The 25,416-nt window shown below is 38.8% G+C and overlaps 1 protein-coding gene across 7 annotated transcripts in view; it reads left to right on the plus strand.

Annotated features, from left to right (window-relative positions):
* Positions 1-635: 635 nt before the first annotated feature.
* Positions 636-25,416, plus strand: part of LOC112256249 (E3 ubiquitin-protein ligase MARCHF8) — a 124,372-nt gene continuing 99,591 nt past the window's right edge. For 2 of the 7 annotated variants that reach the window (XM_024429353.1, XM_024429410.1), the window contains exons 1-2: positions 642-997; positions 14,487-14,548. The gene's annotated coding sequence lies outside the window, so the exon portion shown is untranslated. Of the gene's footprint in view, positions 998-14,486; positions 14,549-25,416 lie in introns of all 7 variants that reach the window. The other 5 variants (XM_024429371.2, XM_042325235.1, XM_024429362.1 and 2 more) reach the window with 5 other exon arrangements.

Here is a 25,416-nt window from a genome sequence, read left to right on the forward strand (position 1 = left end):
TTTAGTTTGCATTTTGGCATGTTTTTCTAGATTTAGAACATAAAACAACATTTATAAAGCAAACATTATCCCTTAGGTCTAGCACTGTAAATACTTCAATTGTTTGAACATATGTTGCAGAACAGTGATTACAATTTAAACAAAAAATGTATTTTAAGGGTTTAGTCATCAGTGACTGAGTTGACTAAGAGTTTAGTCGCCACTGACAGAGTTGACAACAGGTACTCAAAACAGACATTTTTTCCTGTAAAAAAATAAAAGTTAATTACAAACATATGCAATAGAGGGAAAATGATTCATTTGAAAATCCCCAATAAACACATTCATCTGTCTGATGGAGTTGGCATTGGATAAAAATCTGTCGGAGTTGATGTCATAATGAGTTGACAAAAAAAAATATGTGGAAAACACAGTAGCAGTTTAATATTTCCTCAGATGCTTTATGACTTTAAAACCGAATTAAATTAATATTGTATTTTAATCTATCAGGCAGATGGAGTTGAGAGTTTATGGTTGTGGCCATGGTGATTCAAATTGTGTTTAAATCTATCAAAAGCAGAGAAAAGTAAGCCCCCCCCCCTTCTCTGACGTGCCTGCCTTAAAGCCGTTTTTTCTACACGTCCTATTTTTTTTCACTCAATTGTAACGCGGAAGTCAGTGAAGCATACATATGCGGATGGGCGCTATGAAATATACTAAACATCATCACCATTGAGCCTGGGAGAAAGCGCCGGTGGGTGATCTTTTTTTGCTCTGCACTGTGTGTGCATTTTGAACGGGGGAAGTGAGCGTTTCATCGCCGCGGAGAACTTCGGAAAATGTAAATGTCTGGCTACATTGTAACTGCTGCGCCTTATATAAAAAATGATCACAGAGACGACGCATGTCTTGATGGAATAGCTGAGACTATACGGATTGTGTGAATATCTGTACTCCACGATCACTGTAGCCTACATAAATACATAACTGACAGTATTTCTACAGCATAAAAAATAAGGTGGGTGTGACATTAGCCTACTTCAAAAATAGTATGTGCGATATGGACCCATAGCGAATCAGCTGCTTTATTCTGGATATATTTCATGTCAGCTAAGGCTAAATAACCTAGGTATTCATACAGTTTTGTCCGGTTGGCGAGTAGGTTTGCTGTTATTGATTTTATTTTGTTTGCACAATAATTCTGTCACATTCCTCTGCTCTTTGAGAATGCCACCACTAGGCTATTCTTCTTCCAGTGTTGGCATTAATGGTCCTTTATTTGTGATTATGTGAGATAATCAGATGGAATATCCTCGGATTGGCTACCCTAAATAATATCGCGCTGTTCTTCAATGTACCATCACATATTTACTGTATGGAAGCCCATTCCTGCCACCAAAAGAAACAATAAGAAAATGTCTATGTACGTAAATATTTTGAGATACAGTACACAGGATATGTGGTGGGGTACAAATTGTTTTCCTGGGGCCCAGAGTTTGTCCTGATCTAATAGGCTAACCAGGTAAAACTCTGGATGCTAGTTGTGTGGTATGACAATAATAAATCAGATGTAAAACAAACTGCTTTTATATGGGCTATGATGGGACCAGATTTTTTTTTCTATGCAGGTAAAATGTTTTTTTTTTTAACTGGAAAAACTCCTGGCCCTAGGGATGATGAAACCCTTAAAACCCTGTCAAACTACAGCAACCTTGTACTTGTTAAGATGGCGCTGGAGAAGAAGGCAGCCGTTTTACGTTCCCCCAACCAGTTGTGTTTTTTGTTTGTTTATTTGCGTTGTTTGTAACCTATTTTTGTACTTATTTTTTACATAATGTTGCTGCTTCCATCTCTTATGACCGAAAATAACTTCTGGGTATCAGGACTGCGATTACTCACCACAGACTGGCAGAATCCTTTTATTCCTTTATTGAGGCTGACGTGAATGATATACTGCTTTCTCGGGAACAGGCCCAGATCCCCGTGATTTGTGTGAAGAGGAGGCGGAGAAAAAGGGTACGGAAGGGCGGGCTGCCTTCTGAGAATTCATAGGCGATTGAATAAGCCCCACTTCCTTCCATTCTGCTAGCAAACGTGCAATCTTTGGACAATAAAATAGATGACTTACGTGGAAGATTAAACTACCAACGGGACATTCAAAACTGTAATATCTTATGCTTCACGGAGACATGGCTGAATGACGGCACTATCAACATACAGATGGCTGGTTATACGCTGCACCGGCAGGATAGAACAGCGGCGTCTGGTAAGACAAGGGGCGGCGGACTATGTATTTTTGTAAATAACTGCTGGTGCACGATATCAAAGGAAGTCTCAAGCTATTGCTCGCCTGAGGTAGAGTATCTTATGATAAACTGTAGACCACACTACCTACCTAGAGTTTTCATCTGTATTTTTCGTAGCTGTTTACATACCACCACAGTCAGAGGCTGGCACTAAGACAGCATTGACTGAGCTGTATTCCGCCATAAGCGAACAAGAAAATGCTCACCCGGAGGCGGCGCTCCTAGTAGCCGGGACTTTAATGTAGGGAAACTTAAATCTGTTTTTACCAAATTTCTATCAGCATGTTAAATGTGCAACCAGAGGAATAAAAACTCTTGACCACCTTTACTCCACACACCGAAACACATACAACGTTCTCCCTCACCCTCCATTTGGCAAATCTGACCATTCCTGCTTACAAGCAAAAATTAAAGCAGGAAACCCCAGTGACTAGATCAATAAAACAAGTGGTCAGATGAAGCAGATGCTAAGCTGTTTTACTAGCACAGACTGGAATACGTTCCGCGATTCCTCCGAGAAGTACACCACATCAGTCATTGGATTCATCAATAAGTGCATCGATCACGTTGTCCCCACAGTGACTGTACGTACATACCCCAACCAGAAGCCATAGATTACAGGCAACATCTGCACTGAGCTAAAGGCTAGAGCTGCAGCTTTCAAGGAGCGGGACTCTAACCCGGAAGCTTATAAGAAATCACGGTATGCCCTCCGACGAACCATCAAACAGACAAAGCATCAATACAGGACTAAGATCGAGTCGTACTACACTGACCTGGTGCTCGTCGGATGTGGCAGGGCTTGCAAACCATTACAGACTACAAAGGGAAGCACAGCCAAGAGCTGCCCAGTGACACTAGCCTACCAGTCAAGCTAAACTACGTATATGCTTGCTTTGAGGCAAACAACACTGAAACATGCATGAGAGCACCAGCTCTCCGCAGCCGATATGAGTAAGACCTTTAAACAGGTCAACGCTCACAAGGCCGCAGGGCCAGACGGATTACCAGGACGTGTACTCCGAGCATGCACTTACCAACTGGCAAGTGTCTTCACTGACATTTTCAATCTCTCCCTGTCCGAGTCTGTAATACCAGCATGTTTCAAGCAGACCACCATAGTGTCTGTGCCCAAGAACACTAAGGTAACCAGCCTAAACGAATACCGACCCATAGCACTCACGCCTGTAGCCATGAAGTGCTTCGAAAGGCTGGTCATGGCACACAACACCATTGTCCCAGAAACCCTAGACCCACTCCAATTTGCATACCGCCCCAACAGATCCACAGATGATGCAATCTCTATTGCACTCCACACAATGCTATTCATTGACTATAGCTCAGCGTTCAACACCATAGTGCCCTCAAAGCTCATCAATAAGCTAAGGATTCTGGGACTGAACACCTCCCTCTGCAACTGGATCCTGAACTTCCTGACGGGCCGCCCCCATGTGATAAGGATCGGTAACAACACATCTGCCATGCTGATCCTCAACACAGGTGTCCCTCAAGGGTGCATGCTCAGTCCCCTCTTGTACTCCTTGTTCACTCATGACTGCATGGCCAGGCACAACTCCAACACCATCATTAAGTTTGCCGATGACACAACAGTGGTAGGCCTGATCACGACAACGACAAGATAGCCTTTAGGGAGAAGGTCTGAGACCTGGCTGTGTGGTGCCAGGACAACAGCCTCTCCCTCAACATGCTCAAGATAGAGGAGATGATTGTGGACTCCAGGAAAAAGAGGACCGCGCACTCCCCCATTTTCATCGACGGGGCTGCAGTGGAGCAGGTTGAGAGCTTCAAGTTCCTTGGTGTCCACATCACCAACAAACTAACATGGTCCAAGCACACCAAGACAGTTGTGAAGAGGCACGACAAAACCTATTCCCCCTCAGGAGACTGAAAATGGGTCCTCAGATCCTCAAAAGGTTCTATAGGTGCACCATCGAGAGCATCCTGACTGGTTGCATCACTGCCTGGTATGGCAACCGCTCGGCCTCCGACCGCAAGGCACTACAGAGGGTAGTGCGAACGGCCCAGTACATCACTGGAGCCAAGCTTCCTGCCATCCAAGACCTCTGTATCAGGCGGTGTCAGAGGAAGGCCCTAAAAATTGTGAACGACTCCAGCTACCCTGGTCAAAGACTGTTCTCTTTGCTACCGCAAGACAAGCGGTACCGGAGTGCCAAGTCTCGGTCCAAGAGGCTTCTAAACAGCTTCTACCCCCAGGCCATAAGACTCCTGAACACCTAATTAAATGGCTACTCAGACTATTTGCATTGCCGCCCCTCCCCCTTTTACACTCCTGCTATTCTCTTTTGTTATCATCTATGCATATTCATTTTAATAACTCTACGTACATATACATATTACCTCAAATAACCGGTGCCCCCGGACATTGACTCTGTACTGGTACCCCCTCTGTATATATTCTCGCCATTGTTATTTTACTGCTGCTCTTTCATTACTTGTTACTTTTACTTCTTGTTCTTATGTTTTTTTAACTGCATTGTTGGTTAGAGGCTAGTAAGTAAGCATTTCACTGTTGTTTTCGGCGCATGTGACTACTAAAATTTGATTTGATAATTATATTTTAAAACTTAACTAACAGGGCGATGGGGGGTCCTTTACACAGATAAAGAGACAACAACTGTGATTAGAGCATAGAACTAACAGGGCTGAGCTTGCTTTATTTGCAGAGTTGTATCCTGTAGGCCTTTGCATCTGTAATTAAAATGGAACTGGCACAGTATGTCATCACTATTGTGTTGATTGATTATTTCCAGTCAATCATTTTGGATTAAAAAGGCCTAGGGTAATTTCCATGTAAAAGGACCCATGAGCACCAAAATGTGAAGTTAATTGGAGCATATCAAATTGGGTGTCAAATGAAAGCTGAGTCTAGATTGTTTTGTTGCAATACATTTTTCAAAAATGTTCCAACTGAAAAATTGGGAATAAGCAAAGTCTTTGATTTCTGGTCTAACAGATGGAAAGGGGATTTAGATCAATTCTTCTAAGGTATTAGAAATACAACATAACACAATAATGTTGAACTAAAGACCTGTGCCAACTAATATCAACACTTATATTTAGTTTTGGAGACATTTCTCTGCCTTCTGTATTTAAGAAACATTTACTTGTGACTTGAAATTCCGTTACCAAAAACCCATATATCTTTAAGATATTCATGAGGGAGGGAGGATAATGAAAGTTCACAGAAGTAACAAGGTAGTCCTATCAATTAGGTAGTGCTTTTATTGATATCAATTTTGTTTTTGAATTATTAAGTGATTAAAACTGGAAATTCCGTTATCAAAACGGTATTTTCAGAAGAAGAAAAAATCAGTAACTGCAATAGAATTGGGATCAAAGAGAAATCATATTAGTCATACACCACAGTTGGGTTCACAAGTTTGAACAGCACAATACAGTAAAGAACAGTGTATAGTACAGTAAATAACACTGTATAGTACAGTAAATAACACTGTATAGTACAGTAAATAACAGTGTATAGTACAGTAAATAACAGTGTATAGTACAGTAGAGTACAGTGTATAGTACAGTAAAGAAGAGTGTATCGTACAGTAGAGTACAGTGTATATAGTACAGTAAATAAGTGTATAGTACAGTAGAGTACAGTGTATAGTATAGTACAGTGTATAGTATAGTACAGTGTATAGTATAGTACAGTGTATAGTACAGTAAATACGTGTATAGTACAGTAAATGACAGTGTATAGTACAGTAAATAACAGTGTATCGTACAGTAGAGTACAGTGTATCATACAGTAAATAAGTGTATAGTACAGTAGAGTACAGTGTATTTGTACAGTGTAGAGTACAGTAAATAAGTGTATAGTACAGTAAAGAACAGTGTATAGTACAGTAAATAAGTGTATAGTACAGTAGAGTACAGTTTATAGTACAGTAAAGAACATTGTATAGTACAGTAAAGAACAGTGTATCGTACAGTAGAGTACAGTGTATAGTACAGTAGTGTATAGTACAGTAAATAACAGTGTATAGTACAGTAAATAACAGTGTATAGTACAGTAAATAACAGTGTATAGTACAGTAGAGTACAGTAAAGAGTGTAGAGTGTAGAGTACAGAGTATAGTACAGTAAATAAGAGTATAGTACAGTAGAGTACAGTGTATAGTACAGTAAATAAGTGTATAGTACAGTGTATAGTACAGTAAATACATGTATAGTACAGTAGAGTACAGTGTATCGTACAGTAAATAAGTGTATAGTACAGTAGAGTACAGTATTTGTACAGTGTAGAGTACAGTAAATAAGTGTATAGTACAGTAAGGAACAGTGTATAGTACAGTAAATAAGTGTATAGTACAGTAGAGTACAGTAAAGAACATTGTATAGTACAGTAAAGAACAGTGTATCGTACAGTAGAGTACAGTGTATAGTACAGTAGTGTATAGTACAGTAAATAACAGTGTATAGTACAGTAAATAACAGTGTATAGTACAGTAAATAACAGTGTATAGTACAGTAAATAAGTGTATAGTACAGTAGAGTACAGTGTATAGTACAGTAAATAAGTGTATAGTACAGTAGAGTACAGTAAAGAACATTGAATAGTACAGTAAAGAACAGTGTATCGTACAGTAGAGTACAGTGTATAGTACAGTAGTGTATAGTACAGTAGACTACAGTAAAGAACAGTGTATAGTACAGTAACGAACAGTGTATAGTACAGTAAAGAACAGTGTATCGTACAGTAGAGTACAGTGTATCATACAGTAGTGTATAGTACAGTAGAGAACAATGTATTGTACAGTAAAGAACAGTGTATAGTTGAGTACAGTGTATAGTAGAGTACAGTAGAGAACAGTGTATAGTACAGTAAAGAACAGTGTATAGTACAGTAAAGAACAGTGTATCGTACAGTAGAGTACAGTGTATAGTACAGTAGAGAACAATGTATAGAACAGTAAAGAACAGTGTACAGTAGAGAACAGTGTATAGTAGAGTACAGTAGAGAACATTGTATAGTAGAGAACAATGTATTGTAGAGTAGAGAACAGTGTATAGTAGAGTACAGTGTAGAGTAGAGTACAGTGTATAGTAGAGTACAGTACAGAACAGTGTATAGTACAGTAAAGAACAGTGTATAGTACAGTAAAGAACAGTGTATAGTTGAGTACAGTGTATAGTAGAGTACAGTACAGAACAGTGTATAGTACAGTAAAGAACAGTGTATAGTACAGTAAAGAACAGTGTATCGTACAGTAGAGTACAGTGTATAGTACAGTAGAGAACAATGTATAGAACAGTAAAGAACAGTGTACAGTAGAGAACAGTGTATAGTAGAGTACAGTAGAGAACAGTGTATAGTAGAGTACAGAGTATAGTATAGTGTACAGTAGAGAACAGTGTATAGTAGAGTACAGTGTATAGTAAAGTAGAGAGTTCAGTGTATAGTAGAGTTGAGTAGTGTATAGTAGAGTACAGTAAAGAACAGTATATAGTAGAGAACAGTGTATAGTAGAGTACAGTAGAGAACAGTGTATAGTACAGTAAAGAACAGTATAGTAAAGAACAGTGTATAGTAGAGTACAGTGTATAGTAGAGTAGAGAGTACAGTGTATAGTAGAGTACAGTAAAGAACAGTGTATAGTTGAGTACAGTGTATAGTACAGTACAGAACAGTGTATAGTACAGTAAAGAACAGTGTATAGTACAGTAAAGAACAGTGTATCGTACAGTAGAGTACAGTGTATAGTACAGTAGAGAACAATGTATAGAACAGTAAAGAACAGTGTACAGTAGAGAACAGTGTATAGTAGAGTACAGTAGAGAACAGTGTATAGTAGAGTACAGAGTATAGTATAGTGTACAGTAGAGAACAGTGTATAGTAGAGTACAGTGTATAGTAAAGTAGAGAGTTCAGTGTATAGTAGAGTTGAGTAGTGTATAGTAGAGTACAGTAAAGAACAGTATATAGTAGAGAACAGTGTATAGTAGAGTACAGTAGAGAACAGTGTATAGTACAGTAAAGAACAGTATAGTAAAGAACAGTGTATAGTAGAGTACAGTGTATAGTAGAGTAGAGAGTACAGTGTATAGTAGAGTACAGTAGAGAACAGTGTAGAGTACAGTAAATAAGTGTATAGTACAGTAAATAACAGTGTATAGTACAGTAGAGTACAGTTTATAGTACAGTAAAGAACATTGTATAGTACAGCAAAGAACAGTGTATCGTACAGTAGAGTACAGTGTATAGTACAGTAAATAAGTGTATAGTACAGTAGAGTACAGTGTATAGTACAGTAAAGAAGAGTGTATCGTACAGTAGAGTACAGTGTATAGTACAGTAAATAAGTGTATAGTACAGTAGAGTAGTGTATAGTACAGTGTATAGTATAGTACAGTGTATAGTACAGTGTATAGTATAGTACAGTGTATAGTACAGTAAATACATGTATAGTACAGTAAATGACAGTGTATAGTACAGTAAATAACAGTGTATCGTATAGTAGAGTACAGTGTATCGTACAGTAAAGAACAGTGTAGAGTACAGTGTATAGTACAGTAAATAAGTGTATAGTACAGTAGAGTACAGTTTATAGTACAGTAAAGAACATTGTATAGTACAGTAAAGAACAGTGTATCGTACAGTAGAGTACAGTGTATAGTACAGTAGTGTATAGTACAGTAAATAACAGTGTATAGTACAGTAAATAACAGTGTATAGTACAGTAAATAACAGTGTATAGTACAGTAGAGTACAGTGTATAGTACAGTAAAGAACAGTGTAGAGTACAGTGTATAGTACAGTAAATAAGTGTATAGTACAGTAGAGTACAGTGTATAGTACAGTAAATAAGTGTATAGTACAGTAGAGTACAGTTTATAGTACAGTAAAGAACATTGTATAGTACAGTAAAGAACAGTGTATCGTACAGTAGAGTACAGTGTATAGTACAGTAGTGTATAGTACAGTAGAGAACAATGTATTGTACAGTAAAGAACAGTGTATAGTTGAGTACAGTGTATAGTAGAGTACAGTAGAGAACAGTGTATAGTACAGTAAAGAACAGTGTATAGTACAGTAAAGAACAGTGTATTGTACAGTAGAGTACAGTGTATAGTACAGTAGAGAACAATGTATAGTACAGTAAACAGTGTACAGTAGAGAACAGTGTATAGTAGAGTACAGTAGAGAACAGTGTATAGTAGAGTACAGAGTAGAGTATAGTATAGTGTACAGTAGAGAACAGTGTATAGTAGAGTACAGTGTATAGTAGAGTACAGTATATAGTAGAGTAGAGTAGTGTATAGTAGAGTACAGTAAAGAACAGTATATAGTAGAGAACAGTGTATAGTAGAGTACAGTAGAGAACAGTGTATAGTACAGTAAAGAACAGTATAGTAAAGAACAGTGTATAGTAGTGTATAGTAAAGAACAGTGTATAGTAAAGAACAGTGTATAGTAGTGTACAGTAGAGAACAGTGTATTGTAGAGAACAGTGTATAGTAGAGAGCAGTGTATAGTACAGTAAAGAACAGTATAGTAAAGAACAGTGTATAGTAGAGTACAGTGTATAGTAGAGTAGAGTATAGTGTATAGTAGAGTACAGTAGAGAACAGTGTATAGTAGAGTACAGTAGAGAACAGTGTATAGTAGAGAACAGTGTATAGTACAGTAAAGAACAGTATAGTAATAACAGTGTATAGTAGAGTACAGTATATAGTAGAGTAGAGTTCAGTGTATAGTATAGTGTATAGTATAGTAGAGTACAGTAAATAACAGTATATAGTAGAGTACAGTGTATAGTAGAGTATAGTAGAGAACATTGTATAGTAGAGATCAATTTATTGTAGAGTACTGTGTATAGTAGAGTAGAGAACAGTGTATAGTAGAATACAGTAGAGAACAGTGTATAGTACAGTAAAGAACAGTATAGTAAAGAACAGTGTATAGTAGAGTACAGTGTATAGTAGAGTAGAGAGTACAGTGTATAGTAGAGTACAGTGTATAGTACAGTAAAGAACAGTGTATAGTAGAGTACAGTGTATAGCAGAGTAGAGTACAGTGTATAGTAGAGTACAGTAGAGAACAGTGTATAGTAAAGAACAGTGTATAGTAGAGTACAGTAAAGAACAGTGTATAATAAAGAACAGTGTATAGTAGAGTACAGTAGAGTACAGTGTATAGTACAGTAAAGAACAGTATAGTAGAGTACAGTGTATAGTAGAGGAGAGTAGAGTATAGTGTATAGTAGAGTACAGTAGAGAACAGTGTATAGTAGAGTACAGTAGAGAACAGTGTATAGTACAGTAAAGAACAGTATAGTAAAGAACAGTGTATAGTAGTGTATAGTAAAGAACAGTGTATAGTAAAGAACAGTGTATAGTAGTGTACAGTAGAGAACAGTGTATTGTAGAGAACAGTGTATAGTAGAGAGCAGTGTATAGTACAGTAAAGAACAGTATAGTAAAGAACAGTGTATAGTAGAGTACAGTGTATAGTAGAGTAGAGTATAGTGTATAGTAGAGTACAGTAGAGAACAGTGTATAGTAGAGTACAGTAGAGAACAGTGTATAGTAGAGAACAGTGTATAGTACAGTAAAGAACAGTATAGTAAAGAACAGTGTATAGTAGAGTACAGTATATAGTAGAGTAGAGAGTTCAGTGTATAGTATAGTGTATAGTATAGTAGAGTACAGTAAATAACAGTATATAGTAGAGTACAGTGTATAGTAGAGTATAGTAGAGAACATTGTATAGTAGAGATCAATTTATTGTAGAGTACTGTGTATAGTAGAGTAGAGAACAGTGTATAGTAGAATACAGTAGAGAACAGTGTATAGTACAGTAAAGAACAGTATAGTAAAGAACAGTGTATAGTAGAGTACAGTGTATAGTAGAGTAGAGAGTACAGTGTATAGTAGAGTACAGTGTATAGTACAGTAAAGAACAGTGTATAGTAGAGTACAGTGTATAGCAGAGTAGAGTACAGTGTATAGTAGAGTACAGTAGAGAACAGTGTATAGTAAAGAACAGTGTATAGTAGAGTACAGTAAAGAACAGTGTATAATAAAGAACAGTGTATAGTAGAGTACAGTAGAGTACAGTGTATAGTACAGTAAAGAACAGGGTATAGTAGAGTACAGTGTATAGTAGAGGAGAGTAGAGTATAGTGTATAGTAGAGTACAGTAGAGAACAGTGTATAGTAGAGTACAGTAGAGTACAGTGTATAGTAGAGTTCAGTGTATAGTAGAGTACAATATAGAACATTGTATAGTAGATAATAGTGTATAGTACAGTAAATAACAGTGTGTAGTAGAGTACAGTGTAGAGTAGAGAGTACAGTGTATAGTAGAGTACAGTACAGTGTATAGTAGAGTAGAGTGTACAGTGTATAGTAGAGTGCAGTGTGTAGTTGAGTATAGTAGAGTTGAGTATAGTAGAGTAGAGTGTATAATTGAGTAGAGTACAGTGTATAGTAGAGTACAGTGTATAATTGAGTAGAGTACAGTGTATAATTGAGTAGAGTACAGTGTATAGTACAGTAGAGTACAGTAGAGAACAGTGTATAGCACAATAGTGTATAATTGAGTAGAGAACAGTGTATAGTAGAGTACAGTGTATAGTAGAGTACAGTGTATAGTAGAGTAGAGAGTTCAGTGTATATTAGAGTTGAGTAGTGTATAGTAGAGTACAGTGTATAGTAGAGTAGAGAGTTCAGTGTATAGTAGAGTTGAGTATAGTGTATAGTAGAGTACAGTGTATAGTAGAGTAGAGAGTTCAGTGTATATTAGAGTTGAGTAGTGTATAGTAGAGTACAGTGTATAGTAGAGTAGAGAGTTCAGTGTATAGTAGAGTTGAGTATAGTGTATAGTAGAGTACAGTAAAGAACAGTATATAGTAGAGTACAGTGTATAGTAGAGTACAGTAGAGAACATTGTATAGTAGAGAACAATGTATTGTAGAGTAGAGAACAGTGTATAGTAGAGTACAGTGTAGAGTAGAGTACAGTATATAGTAGAGTAGAGAGTTCAGTGTATATTAGAGTTGAGTACAGTGTATAGTAGAGTACAGTAGAGAACATTGTATAGTAGAGAACAATGTATTGTAGAGTAGAGAACAGTGTATAGTAGAGTACAGTGTATAGTAGACAACAGTGTATAGTAGGGTAGAGTACAGTGTATAGTAGAGTACAGTAGAGAACAGTGTATAGTACAGTAAAGAACAGTGTAGAGTAGAGTACAGTGTAGAGTAGAGTACAGTGTATAGTAGAGTACAATAGAGAACAGTTTATAGTAAAGAACAGTGTATAGTAGAGTACAGTAGAGTACAGTAGAGTACAGTAGAGAACAGTGTACAGTAGAGAACAGTGTATAGTAGAGAACAGTGTATAGTAGAGAACAATGTATTGTATAGTAGAGAACAGTGTATAGTAGAGAACAGTGTACAGTAGAGTACAGTGTATAGTAGAGTACAGTATGTAGTAGAGTAGAGAGTTCAGTGTATATTAGAGTTGAGTATAGTGTATAGTAGAGTACAGTAAAGAACAGTATATAGTAGAGTACAGTAGAGAACATTGTATAGTAGAGAACAATGTATTGTAGAGTAGAGAACAGTGTATAGTAGAGTACAGTAGAGTACAGTGTATAGTAGAGTACAGTGTATAGTAGACAACAGTGTATAGTAGAGTAGAGTACAGTATAAAAGCACCTGTCCACAATCTCAAACAGTCACACTCCAAACTCCACTATGGCCAAGACCAAAGAGCTGTCAAAGGACACCAGAAACAAAATTGTAGACCTGCACCAGGCTGGGAAGACTGAATCTGCAATAGGTAAGCAGCTTGGTTTGAAGAAATCAACTGTGGGAGCAATTATTAGGAAATGGAAGACCATACAAGACCACTGATAATCTCCCTCGATCTGGGGCTCCACGCAAGATCTCACCCCGTGGGGTCAAAAGGATCACAAGAACGGTGAGCAAAAATCCCAGAACCACACGGGGGGACCTAGTAAATGACCTGCAGAGAGCTGGGACCAAAGTAACAAAGCCTATCATCAGTAACACACTACGCCGCCAGGGACTCAAATCCTGCAGTGCCAGACGTGTCCCCCAGCTTAAGCCAGTACATGTCCAGGCCCGTCTGAAGTTTGCTAGAGAGCATTTGGATGATCCAGAAGAAGATTGGGAGAATGTCAGATGAAACCAAAATATAACTTTTTGGTAAAAACTCAACTCGTCGTGTTTGGAGGACAAAGAATGCTGAGTTGCATCCAAAGAACACCATACCTACTGTGAAGCATGGGGGTGGAAACATCATGCTTTGGGGCTGTTTTTCTGCAAAGGGACCAGGACGACTGATCCATGTAAAGGAAAGAATGAATGGGGCTATGTATCGTGAGATTTTGAGTGAAAACCTCCTTCCATCAGCAAGGGCATTGAAGATGAAACGTGGCTGGGTCTTTCAGCATGACAATGATCCCAAACACACCGCCGGGCAATGAAGGAGTGGCTTCGTAAGAAGCATTTCAAGTTCCTGGAGTGGCCTAGCCAGTCTCCAGATCTCAACCCCATAGAAAATCTTTGAAGGGTGTTGAAAGTCTGTGTTGCCCAGCAACAGCCCCAAAACATCACTGCTCTAGAGGAGATCTGCATGGAGGAATGGGCCAAAATACCAGCAACAGTGTGTGAAAACCTTGTGAAGACTTACAGAAAACGTTTGACCTCTGTCATTGCCAACAAAGGGTATATAACAAAGTATTGAGATAAACTTTTGTTATTGACCAAATACTCATTTTCCACCATCATTTGCAAATAAATTCATAAAAAATTCTACAATGTGATTTTCTGGATTTTTTTCTCATTTTGTCTGTCATAGTTGAAGTGTACCTATGATGAAAATTACAGGCCTCGTCTTTTTAAGTGGGAGAACTTGCACAATTGGTGGCTGACTAAATACTTTTTTGCCCCACTGTATCACTTACGTATACATGTTTTGTTATTGATATTATTTAAATTGTTACTTACACATCTCAACCGTTTTAAATACTATCGTCCAAAAATTAATTATTGGTGGCGTGATTGTGATTCCATACATATTGGTGTGCATTAATAATAATTAGGTAAACCATGGGTCGGTGACTGATGAGAATTGACATTTCATTTTCATATTTTAATTGACGTAACCAAATGTTCACAGACTGCGCGAGACACCTCTATCCTGCACCGCTGCTGCGCGATAGCCAAGCCTACAAAAGCAAGGTTTGTTGTGAATTGTATCCTTACCTAGGTTTGTGCATAGTCTGTTATCATTATGCTGTGCATAATCTCTCTCTCCTCTCCTCTCCTCTCCTCTCCTCCTCTCCCTCTCCCTCTCCCTCTCTCTCCTTAAATCACCACAGCAGCTGTGGACTCATGTTTTTCTTTCCTCTTTATTTCATCATGATGGACGGTTGGATCCGTTTTACTTCATTTGCTGCCATTTCCCTGTCACCAATTAATTTACTGCTGTGCTTTGGACTTCATCAACCTCAATTGGAACCTTATTATTATACCATTTTCCTCTCAGACTCCTCCTATTTTAGATGGGTGTGTTTGCATGCTTGTGTTTGAAGGCTATGCAGGGCCGGCCCTAGACTTTTAGTGGCCCTCAGCGAGATTTGGTTGGGGGACCCCCACACCTCACGGGCATGACATTTTAGTGGCCCCCTTGATGGCGGAGAGAAACATTTGAATTTTTTTTTCTTTTTTTTCTGGCAATTCTATGTGTTTGGCCATGGGGAGTAGAAAACATGTTGCAGTTCTAAAACAATATTTCTGCAATTATACCCATTTTGCAATGGGGTGGAGAGAAGTTTAGCAATTTATAATGTATTTCAGTCCATTATTCTCCTTTTGTCATCGGGTGGAGATATTTTTTCTTTCTTTTAAACTAATATCCTGCAAAATCTACACATTTTGACTAGACTTATGCCATGCTAATGATATCTGAGTGAGATTGACTAACAAAATAAATGTGGGCCCCCTAGAGGTCAGGGCCCCTTTGCACATGCCCTGTGTTCCTGGTTGGTATTCAGCCATAATAGCTGGCTAGACTATCTGACATGGCCAACTGAGGGACTGTCAGTGACTGACATAAAAAGTTGAAAAACTGCTGATGCACAACCAAATTTCAAAATGGCACTTTGTGTATTCTACTCTTCTAACTCTCCACAGAAAGTTGAGTCCGCGACTGAGTTATTTTTTGGAGTGGTAGGGGGTCCCTTGCGGCCGGGGGCCCTAAGGGACCACTTATGCCTGGAGTACTGGCCAACAAGCCAGTAGAATTGTATTGTATTTGGTTGTATTCATGTCAATAGGAGAGAGTCCAGCTGCCATGACACTTGTGTGATCAAAGAGGTGTTTCAATGGGTAGACCAATTCTATACATCTTGGTAACTATTTTGCTAAATCTTACAAACCTAAGAGAGATAGAGAGAGACCTGAGAAGAGACAAAGAGGGAGAAATTATATTTAAACTTCCCAATTAAGAAGCTAAATCTGGAGAGAGGCGTTTCAAATCTGTCACAAAACGTGGGGAAAAACCAACAGAGAAGAAGGGAAAGCCAAGTGAGTATGCTGTTTTATTGTCTGCTAGCAAATCAGATCATTTGTTCTCCTCGAGTAATTTGGAGAGAGAATGGGATCAGAACATCTGAAAGCTTTTAGAAGCTCTCCTCCAATTAACTATTCATCTTAATTTCTTTTCCTAGTGTGACACAATGTGGTGGTGATTCTTAAGAAAGTCCTCGTAGTTAAAAGTGAGTTTGGAGTAGCAGAAGATTGATTTGTACATTATCACTCATTCCCAATTGTGTTAACTTAAATATAAATATATTTTTAAACCAAATGAATTTTACTAAGTCTAGGAGAGAAATTTGGAGTTAATTATGAGTCATATTTAATTAACTTCAAACTGTTAAAATATATATTTCAGGAATAAGGCATAGTGCCCATCCTCACTCATCTCCTCCTCCTCGTCGTTAACATTAGTTTGTGTCTATAGAACAGAGTTTCCTCTTATGAGAACTCATGTTCAGGAGAGGACTGTATAAAAATGTAGTCAGGAGAGGATTGTTTATAAAACAGTCCAGCGGGGTTTCAAAGTTACTGATGAAGTTTGTGTCTATAGAAGACAATTTCATGGCCAGGGGAGGATATTGTACATTATATAACGTCCAGTGGTTTTTAAATTATTTTTTAAAAATAGGATGGTTCTGATGAAGTCATTAATTCTTTATAACTGAGGTAATAAGGTGGTTTATGTGTGGACATGCATGCTTCATTTTGAGCTTTTAGAGTCTTTCTCCCTGCCCTATCACCATTCTAAAGAAGCTTGTCTTATTTCATAGAATCCCTTCAAAGGCCAGCAGACACAAAGGTGTGTACTCAAGGGCAAATTCCTACTATGTTTTTGATTGTTCAAGAACATGATGTAGATTGAAATGAGGAAATTGATTTTGAAACACACACATGCACCAAAACACACCAGATGATTTCTTGGGTAGCAATAAATAAGCTGGTCATAAATATTTCAAAAACTAAAAGAATTGTATTTGGGACAAATCATTCACTAAACCCTAAACCTCAACAAAATCTTCTAATGAATAATGTGGAAAATGAGCAAATTGAGTAGACTAAACTGCTTGGTGTAACCCTGGATTGTAAACTGTCATGGTCAAAACATATTTATACAACAAACGTTAGCTAAGATGGGGAGTGGTCTGTCTGTAATAAAGCACTACTCTGCTTTCTTAACATCGCTATCAACAAAACAAGTCCTACAGGCCCTAGGTTTGTCACACCTGGGCTATTGTCCAGTCATATGGCCAAGTGCTACAAAGGGGGACATAGGCAAATTACAATTGTCCCAGAACAAAGCAGAATGTCTAGCCCTTACATAGAGTTGAAGTTGGAAGTTTACATACACCTTAGCCAAATACATTTCAACTCAGTTTTCACAATTCCTGACATTTAATCCTAGTAAAAATTCCCTGTCTCAGGTCAGTTAGGATCACCTATTTATTTTAAGAATGTGAAATGTCAGAATAATAGTAGAGTGATTTTATTTCAGCTTTTATTTCTTTCACATTACTAGTGGGTCAGAAGTTTACATACACTCAATTAGAATTTGGTAGCATTGCCTTTAAGTGGTTTAACATGGGTCAAACGTTTCGGGTAGCCTTCCACAAACTTCCCACAATAAGTTGGGTGAATTTTGGCACATTCCTCCTGACAGAGCTGGTGTAACTGAGTCAGGTTTGTAGGCCTCCTTACTCGCACACGCTTTTTCAGTTCTGCCCACAGATTTTCTATAGGATTGAGGTCAGGGCTTTGTGATGGCCACTCCAATACCTTGACTTTGTTGTCCTTAAGCCATTTTGCCACAACTTTGGAAGTATGCTTGGGGTCATTATCCATTCTATAGGATTGAGGTCAGGGCTTTGTGATGGCCACTCCAATACCTTGACTTTGTTGTCCTTAAGCCATTTTGCCACAACTTTGGAAGTATGCTTGGGGTCATTATCCATTTGGAAGACCCATTTGCGACCAAGCTTTAACTTCCTGACTGATGTCTTGAGATGTTGCTTCAATATATCCACATAATTTTCCTCCTCATGATGTCATCTATTTTGTGAAGTGCACCAGTCCCTCCTGCAGCAAAGCACCCCCACAACATGATGCTGCCACCACCGTGCTTCACGGTTGGGATAGTGTTCTTCGACTTGCAAGCCTCTCCCTTTTTCCTCCAAACATAACAATGGTCATTGTGGCCAAACAGTTCTGTTTTTGTTTCATCAGACCAGAGGACATTTCTCCAAAAAGTACGATCTTTGTCCCCATGTGCAGTTGCAAACCGTAGTCTGGCTTTTTATGGCGGTTTTGGAGCAGTGGCTTCTTCCTTGATAAGCGGCCTTTCTGGTTATGTCAATATTGGACTTGCTTTACTGTGGATATAGACACTTTTGTACCTGTTTCCTCCAGCATCTTCACAAGGTCCTTTGCTGTTGTGTGGGATTGACTTGCACTTTTCGCACCAAAGTACATTCATCTCTAGGAGACAGAACTCGTCTCCTTCCTGAGCGGTATGACGGCTGCGTGGTCCCATGGTGTTTATACTTGCGTACCATTGTTTGTACAGATGAACATGGTACCTTCAGGCATTTGGATATTGCTCCCAAGGATGAACCAGACTTGTGGAGGTCTACAATTGTTTTTCTGAGATCTTGGCTGATTTCCCCATGATGTCAAGTAAAGAGGCACTGAGTGCACACTTCAGGATGAAGGAGAGAATATTGGGATGAACCTGTGTCTTCACTGTGATGCTAATCATAATGTCACTGCACTACCGCCATCGATAAGAAACATTACTGTGCAGCTGTATTCATTGATCTGGCCAAGGCTTTCGACTCTGTCAATCACCACATCCTCATCGGCAGACTCGACAGCCTTGGTTTCTCAAATGATTGCCTTGCCTGGTTCACCAACTACTTCTCTGATAGAGTTCAGTGTGTCAAATCGGAGGGTCTGCTGTCCGGACCTCTGGCAGTCTCTATGGGGGTGCCACAGGGTTCAATTCTTGGACTGACTCTCTTCTCTGTATACATCAATGATGTCGCTCTTGCTGCTGGTGAGTCTCTGATCCACCTCTACGCAGACGACACCATTCTGTATACTTCCGGCCTTCTTTGGACACTGTGTTAACAACCCTCCAGGCAAGCTTCAATGCCATACAACTCTCCTTCCGTGGCCTCCAATTGCTCTTAAATACAAGTAAAACTAAATGCATGCTCTTCAACCGATCGCTACCTGCACCTACCCGCCTGTCCAACATCACTACTCTGGACGGCTCTGACTTAGAATACGTGGACAACTACAAATACTTAGGTGTCTGGTTAGACTGTAAACTCTCCTTCCAGACCCATATCAAACATCTCCAATCCAAAGTTAAATCTAGAATTGGCTTCCTATTTCGCAACAAAGCATCCTTCACTCATGCTGCCAAACATACCCTTGTAAAACTGACCATCCTACCAATCCTCGACTTTGGCGATGTCATTTACAAAATAGCCTCCAATACCCTACTCAACAAATTGGATGCAGTCTATCACAGTGCAATCCGTTTTGTCACCAAAGCCCCATATACTACCCACCATTGCGACCCCTTATCTCAGCTCGCTGGTCACCATAGCATCTCCCACCTGTAGCACACGCTCCAGCAGGTATATCTCTCTAGTCACCCCCAAAACCAATTCTTTCTTTGGCCGCCTCTCCTTCCAGTTCTCTGCTGCCAATGACTGGAACGAAGTACAAAAATCTCTGAAACTGGAAACACTTATCTCCCTCACTAGCTTTAAGCACCAACTGTCAGAGCAGCTCACAGATTACTGCACCTGTACATAGCCCACCTATAATTTAGCCCAAACAACTACCTCTTTCCCAACTGTATTTAATTTATTTATTTATTTTGCTCCTTTTCACCCCATTATTTTTATTTCTACTTTGCACATTCTTCCATTGCAAAACTACCATTCCAGTGTTTTACTTGCTATATTGTATTTACTTTGCCACCATGGCCTTTTTTACCTTTACCTCCCTTCTCACCTCATTTGCTCACATTGTATATAGACTTGTTTATACTGTATTATTGACTGTATGTTTGTTTTACTCCATGTGTAACTCTGTGTCGTTGTATCTGTCGAACTGCTTTGCTTTATCTTGGCCAGGTCGCAATTGTAAATGAGAACTTGTTCTCAACTTGCCTACCTGGTTAAATAAAGGTAAAATAAATAAATAAATAAAAATGATCAGACTGAGGTGGCAGCATTTACTATGAGTATTTATCTCCTCTAAAACAGCATCCATCTCATACACTAGAAACTTTTGAACGGTAGTGTACATTCAAACAAAGAACAATTGTGTTGTTGGACAAACAGAGCGATATATGTGTATATATAAATATATATATATATAAACAAAGCCTTCGGTAGATGAAACAACGATGAGTCATAATCACATATGGTCATTCTCGCTCATGCTCTTTCTCGCTCTTACTCTCTGTCTCTCTCTTTTTCTAGCCCAGCAAATTAAGTATTCTCTTTGTAACATTGAAGTATTCTCTTTTAAACATATCTGCTCTTTCCAAGTACTGTTACATTGTTACAACAATTTTGTAAATGTGAAAAGAATGTGTTAGTATTTCATCAGATGAGTCAAAACTCCTGTAGCTTTCAGTATGCAGTATGACGTGAGGAAGCAAAGCTAGCCAACAGAAATACACACACAAATACTCTCGCTCTCTCTGCTTTGTTTGTGATAAGTGTGAATGTCATTTCATCAAGCCAAATCACCCACCATCTCAGATTGTTCTGAAATCGTTTCTGTAGTAATAAACCAACAACATTAGCATTCCTGAAACATTATTTTGTTGAAATATAATTTGATATCTGAGAAATTAAGCTAATTGATTGCACCCAAATTGGCCATTTTAATTTATAGGGTAAAAATAAAATCTTCAATAAATATAGTACCTAACATCTGATTTGGACCATAATTCTTCCTAACAATGGGTAATCCAACATAATGATCAAAAGCCACCCACGGACACCCCACACCAATCCCACCTCAACAACCAGTATACAGTATCAGTTCTATATGTTTGACAGGTAGTATTGCGCTGCTGTTTGGAGTATTGCTACTTCAGCCCTTTTAATACATTCCCTGTGAATCTTAAGCACATAGAGTAGCCAGCCAAATAGAAAAGGTAGCCAGCTAGGAATCCCTGGGCCGTGCCCACCGGGTTAAGAATTTATTTATTGCCAAACAAGCTCAATTTTGGTGGCCTCTGGTACATTCTAATGCCCTGATTCCATCTGAAATGCACAGCCAAATTATTAAATACTTTATTGAGTTTACCTCTCAGATTTGAAAAATGTGTTGTATTGTGTTCACAATTTAAATTACTGAGAATGTATGAATTCAGTGTATTGCTAGTTTTTGGGATATCGTCTAGGCCTACACTACCGGTCAAAAGTTTTAGAACACCTACACATTCAAGGGTTTTTCTTTGTTTACTATTTTCTACATTGTAGAATAATAGCGAAGACATCAAAACTATGAAATAACACATATGGAATCGTGTATTAACCAAAAAAGTGTTAAACAAATCAAAATGTATTTTATATTTGAGATTCTTCAAAGTAGTCACCCTTTGCCTTGACAGCTGTGAACACTCTTGACATTCTCTCAACCAGCTTCACCTGGTAGCACGCGCTCCAGCAGGTATATTTCACTGGTCATCCCCAAAGCCAACACTTCCTTTGGCCGCCTTTCCTTCCAGTTCTCTGCTGCCTATGACTGAAACGAATTACAAAAATCACTGAAGCTGGAGTCTTAGATCTCCCTCTCTAACTTTAAGCATCAGCTGTCAGAGCAGCTTACCGATCACTGTACCTGCCCACAGCCAACCTGTAAATAGCACACCCAACTACCTCATCCCCATATTGTTATTTATCCTCTTGCTCTTTTGCGCCCCAGTATCTCTACTTGCACAGCTATTACTCCAGTGTTAACGCTAAATTTTTATTATTTTGCCTCTATGGTCTATTTATTGCCTTTACCTCCCTGCTCTTCTACATTTGCACACACTGTACATAGATTTTTCTATTGTGTTATTGACTGTACGTTTGTTTATGTGTAACTCTGTGTTGTTGTTTTTGTCGCACTGCTTTGCTTTATCTTGGCCAGGTCTCAGTTGTAAATGATAACTTGTTCTCAACGGGCCTACATGGTTAAATAAAGGTGAAATAACATTTTCAAAAACCTGGAATGCTTTTCCAACAGTCTTGAAGGAGTTCCCACATATGCTGAGCACTTGTTGGATGCTTTTCCTTCACTCTGCAGTCTGACTCACCTCAAACCATCTCAATTTAGTTGGGTGATTGTGGAGGCCACGTCATCTGATGTAGCGCTCCATCACTCTCCTTCTTGGTCAAATTGCCCTTACACAGCCTAGAGGTGTGTTGTGTCATTGTCCTGTTGGAAAACAAATGACAGTCCCACTAAGCCCAAACCAGATGGGAGGGAGTATTGCTGCAGAATGCTGTGGTAGCCATGCTGGTTAAGTGTGCCTTGAATTCTAAATAAATCACTGACCGTGTCACCAGTAAAGCACCCCCACAACATAACACCTCATCCATGCTTTACGGTGGGAACCACACATGTGGAGATCATCCGTTAACCCACACCTCATCTCACAAAGACACGTCGGTTGGAACCAAAAATCTCCAATTTGGACTCCAGACCAAAGGACACATTTCCATCAGTCTAATGTCCATTGCTCATGTTTCTTGACCTAAGCAAATCTCTTCTTATTATTGGTGTCCTTTAGCAGTGGCTTCTTTGCAGCAATTCGACCATGGTCTGATTCACACAGTCTTTTCTGAACAGTTGATATTAAGATGTCTGTTACTTACATCCAACCCGGAAGCCAGCCGCACCAATGTGTCGAGGGAAACACCTTACACCTAGCAACCTGGTCAGCGTGCACTGCGCCCGGCCTGCCACAGGAGTCACTATTGTGCGATGAAACAAGGATATCCCTGCCGGCCAAACCCTCCCTAACCCGGACGACGCAATGCCAATTGTGTGCCGCCCGCATGGGCCTCCTGGTCGCGGCCGGCTGCGACAGAGCCTGGACTCGAACCCAGAGTCTCTGGTGGCACAGCTGCCCTTAAACCACTGCTCCACCCGGGAGACCTGGTCTGCAATTTCTGAGGCTAGTAACTATAATGAACTTATCCTCTGCAGCAGAGGTAACTCTGGGTCTTCCATTCCTGTGGCAGTCCTCATGAGAGCCAGTTTCATCATAGCGCTTGATGGTTTGTTTTGCGACTACACTTGTAGAAACTTTCAAAGTTCTTGAAATTCTCCATATTGACTGACTTTCATGTCTTAAATTAATGATGAACTGTCGTTTCTCTTTGCTTATTTGACCTGTTCTTGCCATAAAATGGGTTTGGTCTTTTACCAAATAGGGCTATCTTCTGTATACCCCCCTACCTTGTCACAACACAACTGATTGGCTCAAACGCATTAAGAAGGATAGAAATTCCACAAATTCATGTTTAACAAGGCACATCCTGTTAATTAAAATGCATTCCAGGTGACTGGTTGAGATAATACCAAGAGTGTGCAACGCTGTCAAGGCAAAGGGTGGCTACTTTTGAAGAATCTAAAATCTAAAATGTATTTTGATTTGTTTTTGGTTACTACATGATTCCATATATGCTATTTCATAGTTTTCAAATCAAATCAAATGTATTTATATAGCCCTTCGTACATCAGCTGATATCTCAAAGTGCTGTACAGAAACCCAGCCTAAAACCCCAAACAGCAAGCAATGCAGGTGTAGAAGCACGGTGGCTAGGAAAAACTCCCTGGAAAGGCCAAAACCTAGGAAGAAACCTATGATGTCTTTGATGTCTTCACTATTATTCTACAATGTAGAAAATAGTAAAAATAAAGAAAAACCTTTGAATGAGTAGGTGTTCTAAAACTTTTGACCGGTAGTGTATATGATCAGGACTATTTTCTTGGTAAGAGAACATTAAACCTTTAAAAAAAATATTTGTTTAACCTGTTTTTAAAGTATTTTACTGCAAGATATTAATTGCCACAATTGTTTGTTCTTCAAATTATGTATTTTATTAAAACAGAAAAAAATAAGTAAATAGCACAAATAATCTTGAAAAAATAAATAAAAGATTACATTTAAAATCAAACAAATTGTGTGATGGGCACTTTTTCAAAGGGAAAAATGGGCCTCTAAAGTAAACAGAACCGATGGTCAATTAAGTTCTGGGTCCATTCGTGTCAAGAGAAGAGATAGAATGACATCAGTTTAATTAGTGAAAGAATTTCAACAAGCGTTTGCAACGCTCTTAGTGAATTTCAGTATGCCATTTATTTAAAAAGATACTTGTTTAACAACTGACCCACAGATTTCTTCTTAAAGAATCTTGTAAGTCTGCTGACTTCCACAGACTTCAAGCTTTCTTTTAAGAGGCATTTTCTCAGCTATCTGCAATATGATTGAAGAATGAACAGGTGTTAAACATGGCCTTTGCTACACAGAAAGCAGCAGTTGACTTCTCCATTATCACCACTTTGATTAAATCACTATCTTTAAAATGACCATATAAGTATCATTAGCTTTTAAAATGTTGTATCATATTTTGGACCCTAGTGAGGCTATCGAGCTATTAGCCTACCGATTGTTCCTGCAGTGAGGAGGATTCATAATTTTTTCCCACCATCCTCAATTCGTCAGGGCATGGACTCTACAAGGTGTCGAAAGCGTCCCAGAGGAATGCTGGCCCATGTTGACTCCAATGCTTCCCACAGTCTGAGAAACAAGGTCCATGAAGTCAATAACTTGTTTGTAACAGATGCCATTCATGTTCTGACTATCTCTGAAACTCACTTAGATAATACCTTTGATGATACAGTGGTAGCATGGTTGTAACATTTTACCGAAAAGACAGAAATGCCAACTGGGGTGGTGTTGAGGTCTATATTCAGAACCACATGCCTGTAAAGCTTAGAGATGAACTAATGTTTAATACTGTTGAAGTAATATGGCTACTGGTTCATCTTCCTCACCTAAAGCCCATACTTGTGGGAAGCTGCTATAGACCACTAAGTGCTAACATATGTGTGAATATGTGTGATATCTGGATAATATGTGTGAAATGCTTGATAATGTATGTGATATCAACAGAGAAGTCTATTTTCTGGGTGATTTTAAATATTGACTGGCTCTCATCAAGCTGCCCACTCAAGAAAAAAACGTCCAACTGTAACCAGGTCCTGCAACCTGGTTCAGGTGGTCAGTTAACCTACCAGGGTATTTACAAACAGCACAGGAATGGAATCATCAACCTGTATTGATCACATCTTTACTAATGCTGCAGAAATTTGCTTTAAAGCAGTATCCAAATCCATAGGATGTAGTGATCTCGATATAATAGCCATATCTAGGAAAACCAAAGTTCCAAAGGATGGGCCGAATATAGTTTTATAAGAGGTCA

This window comes from Oncorhynchus tshawytscha, linkage group LG01 (genome assembly GCF_018296145.1).
Source record: "Oncorhynchus tshawytscha isolate Ot180627B linkage group LG01, Otsh_v2.0, whole genome shotgun sequence".
NCBI lineage: Eukaryota > Metazoa > Chordata > Actinopteri > Salmoniformes > Salmonidae > Oncorhynchus > Oncorhynchus tshawytscha.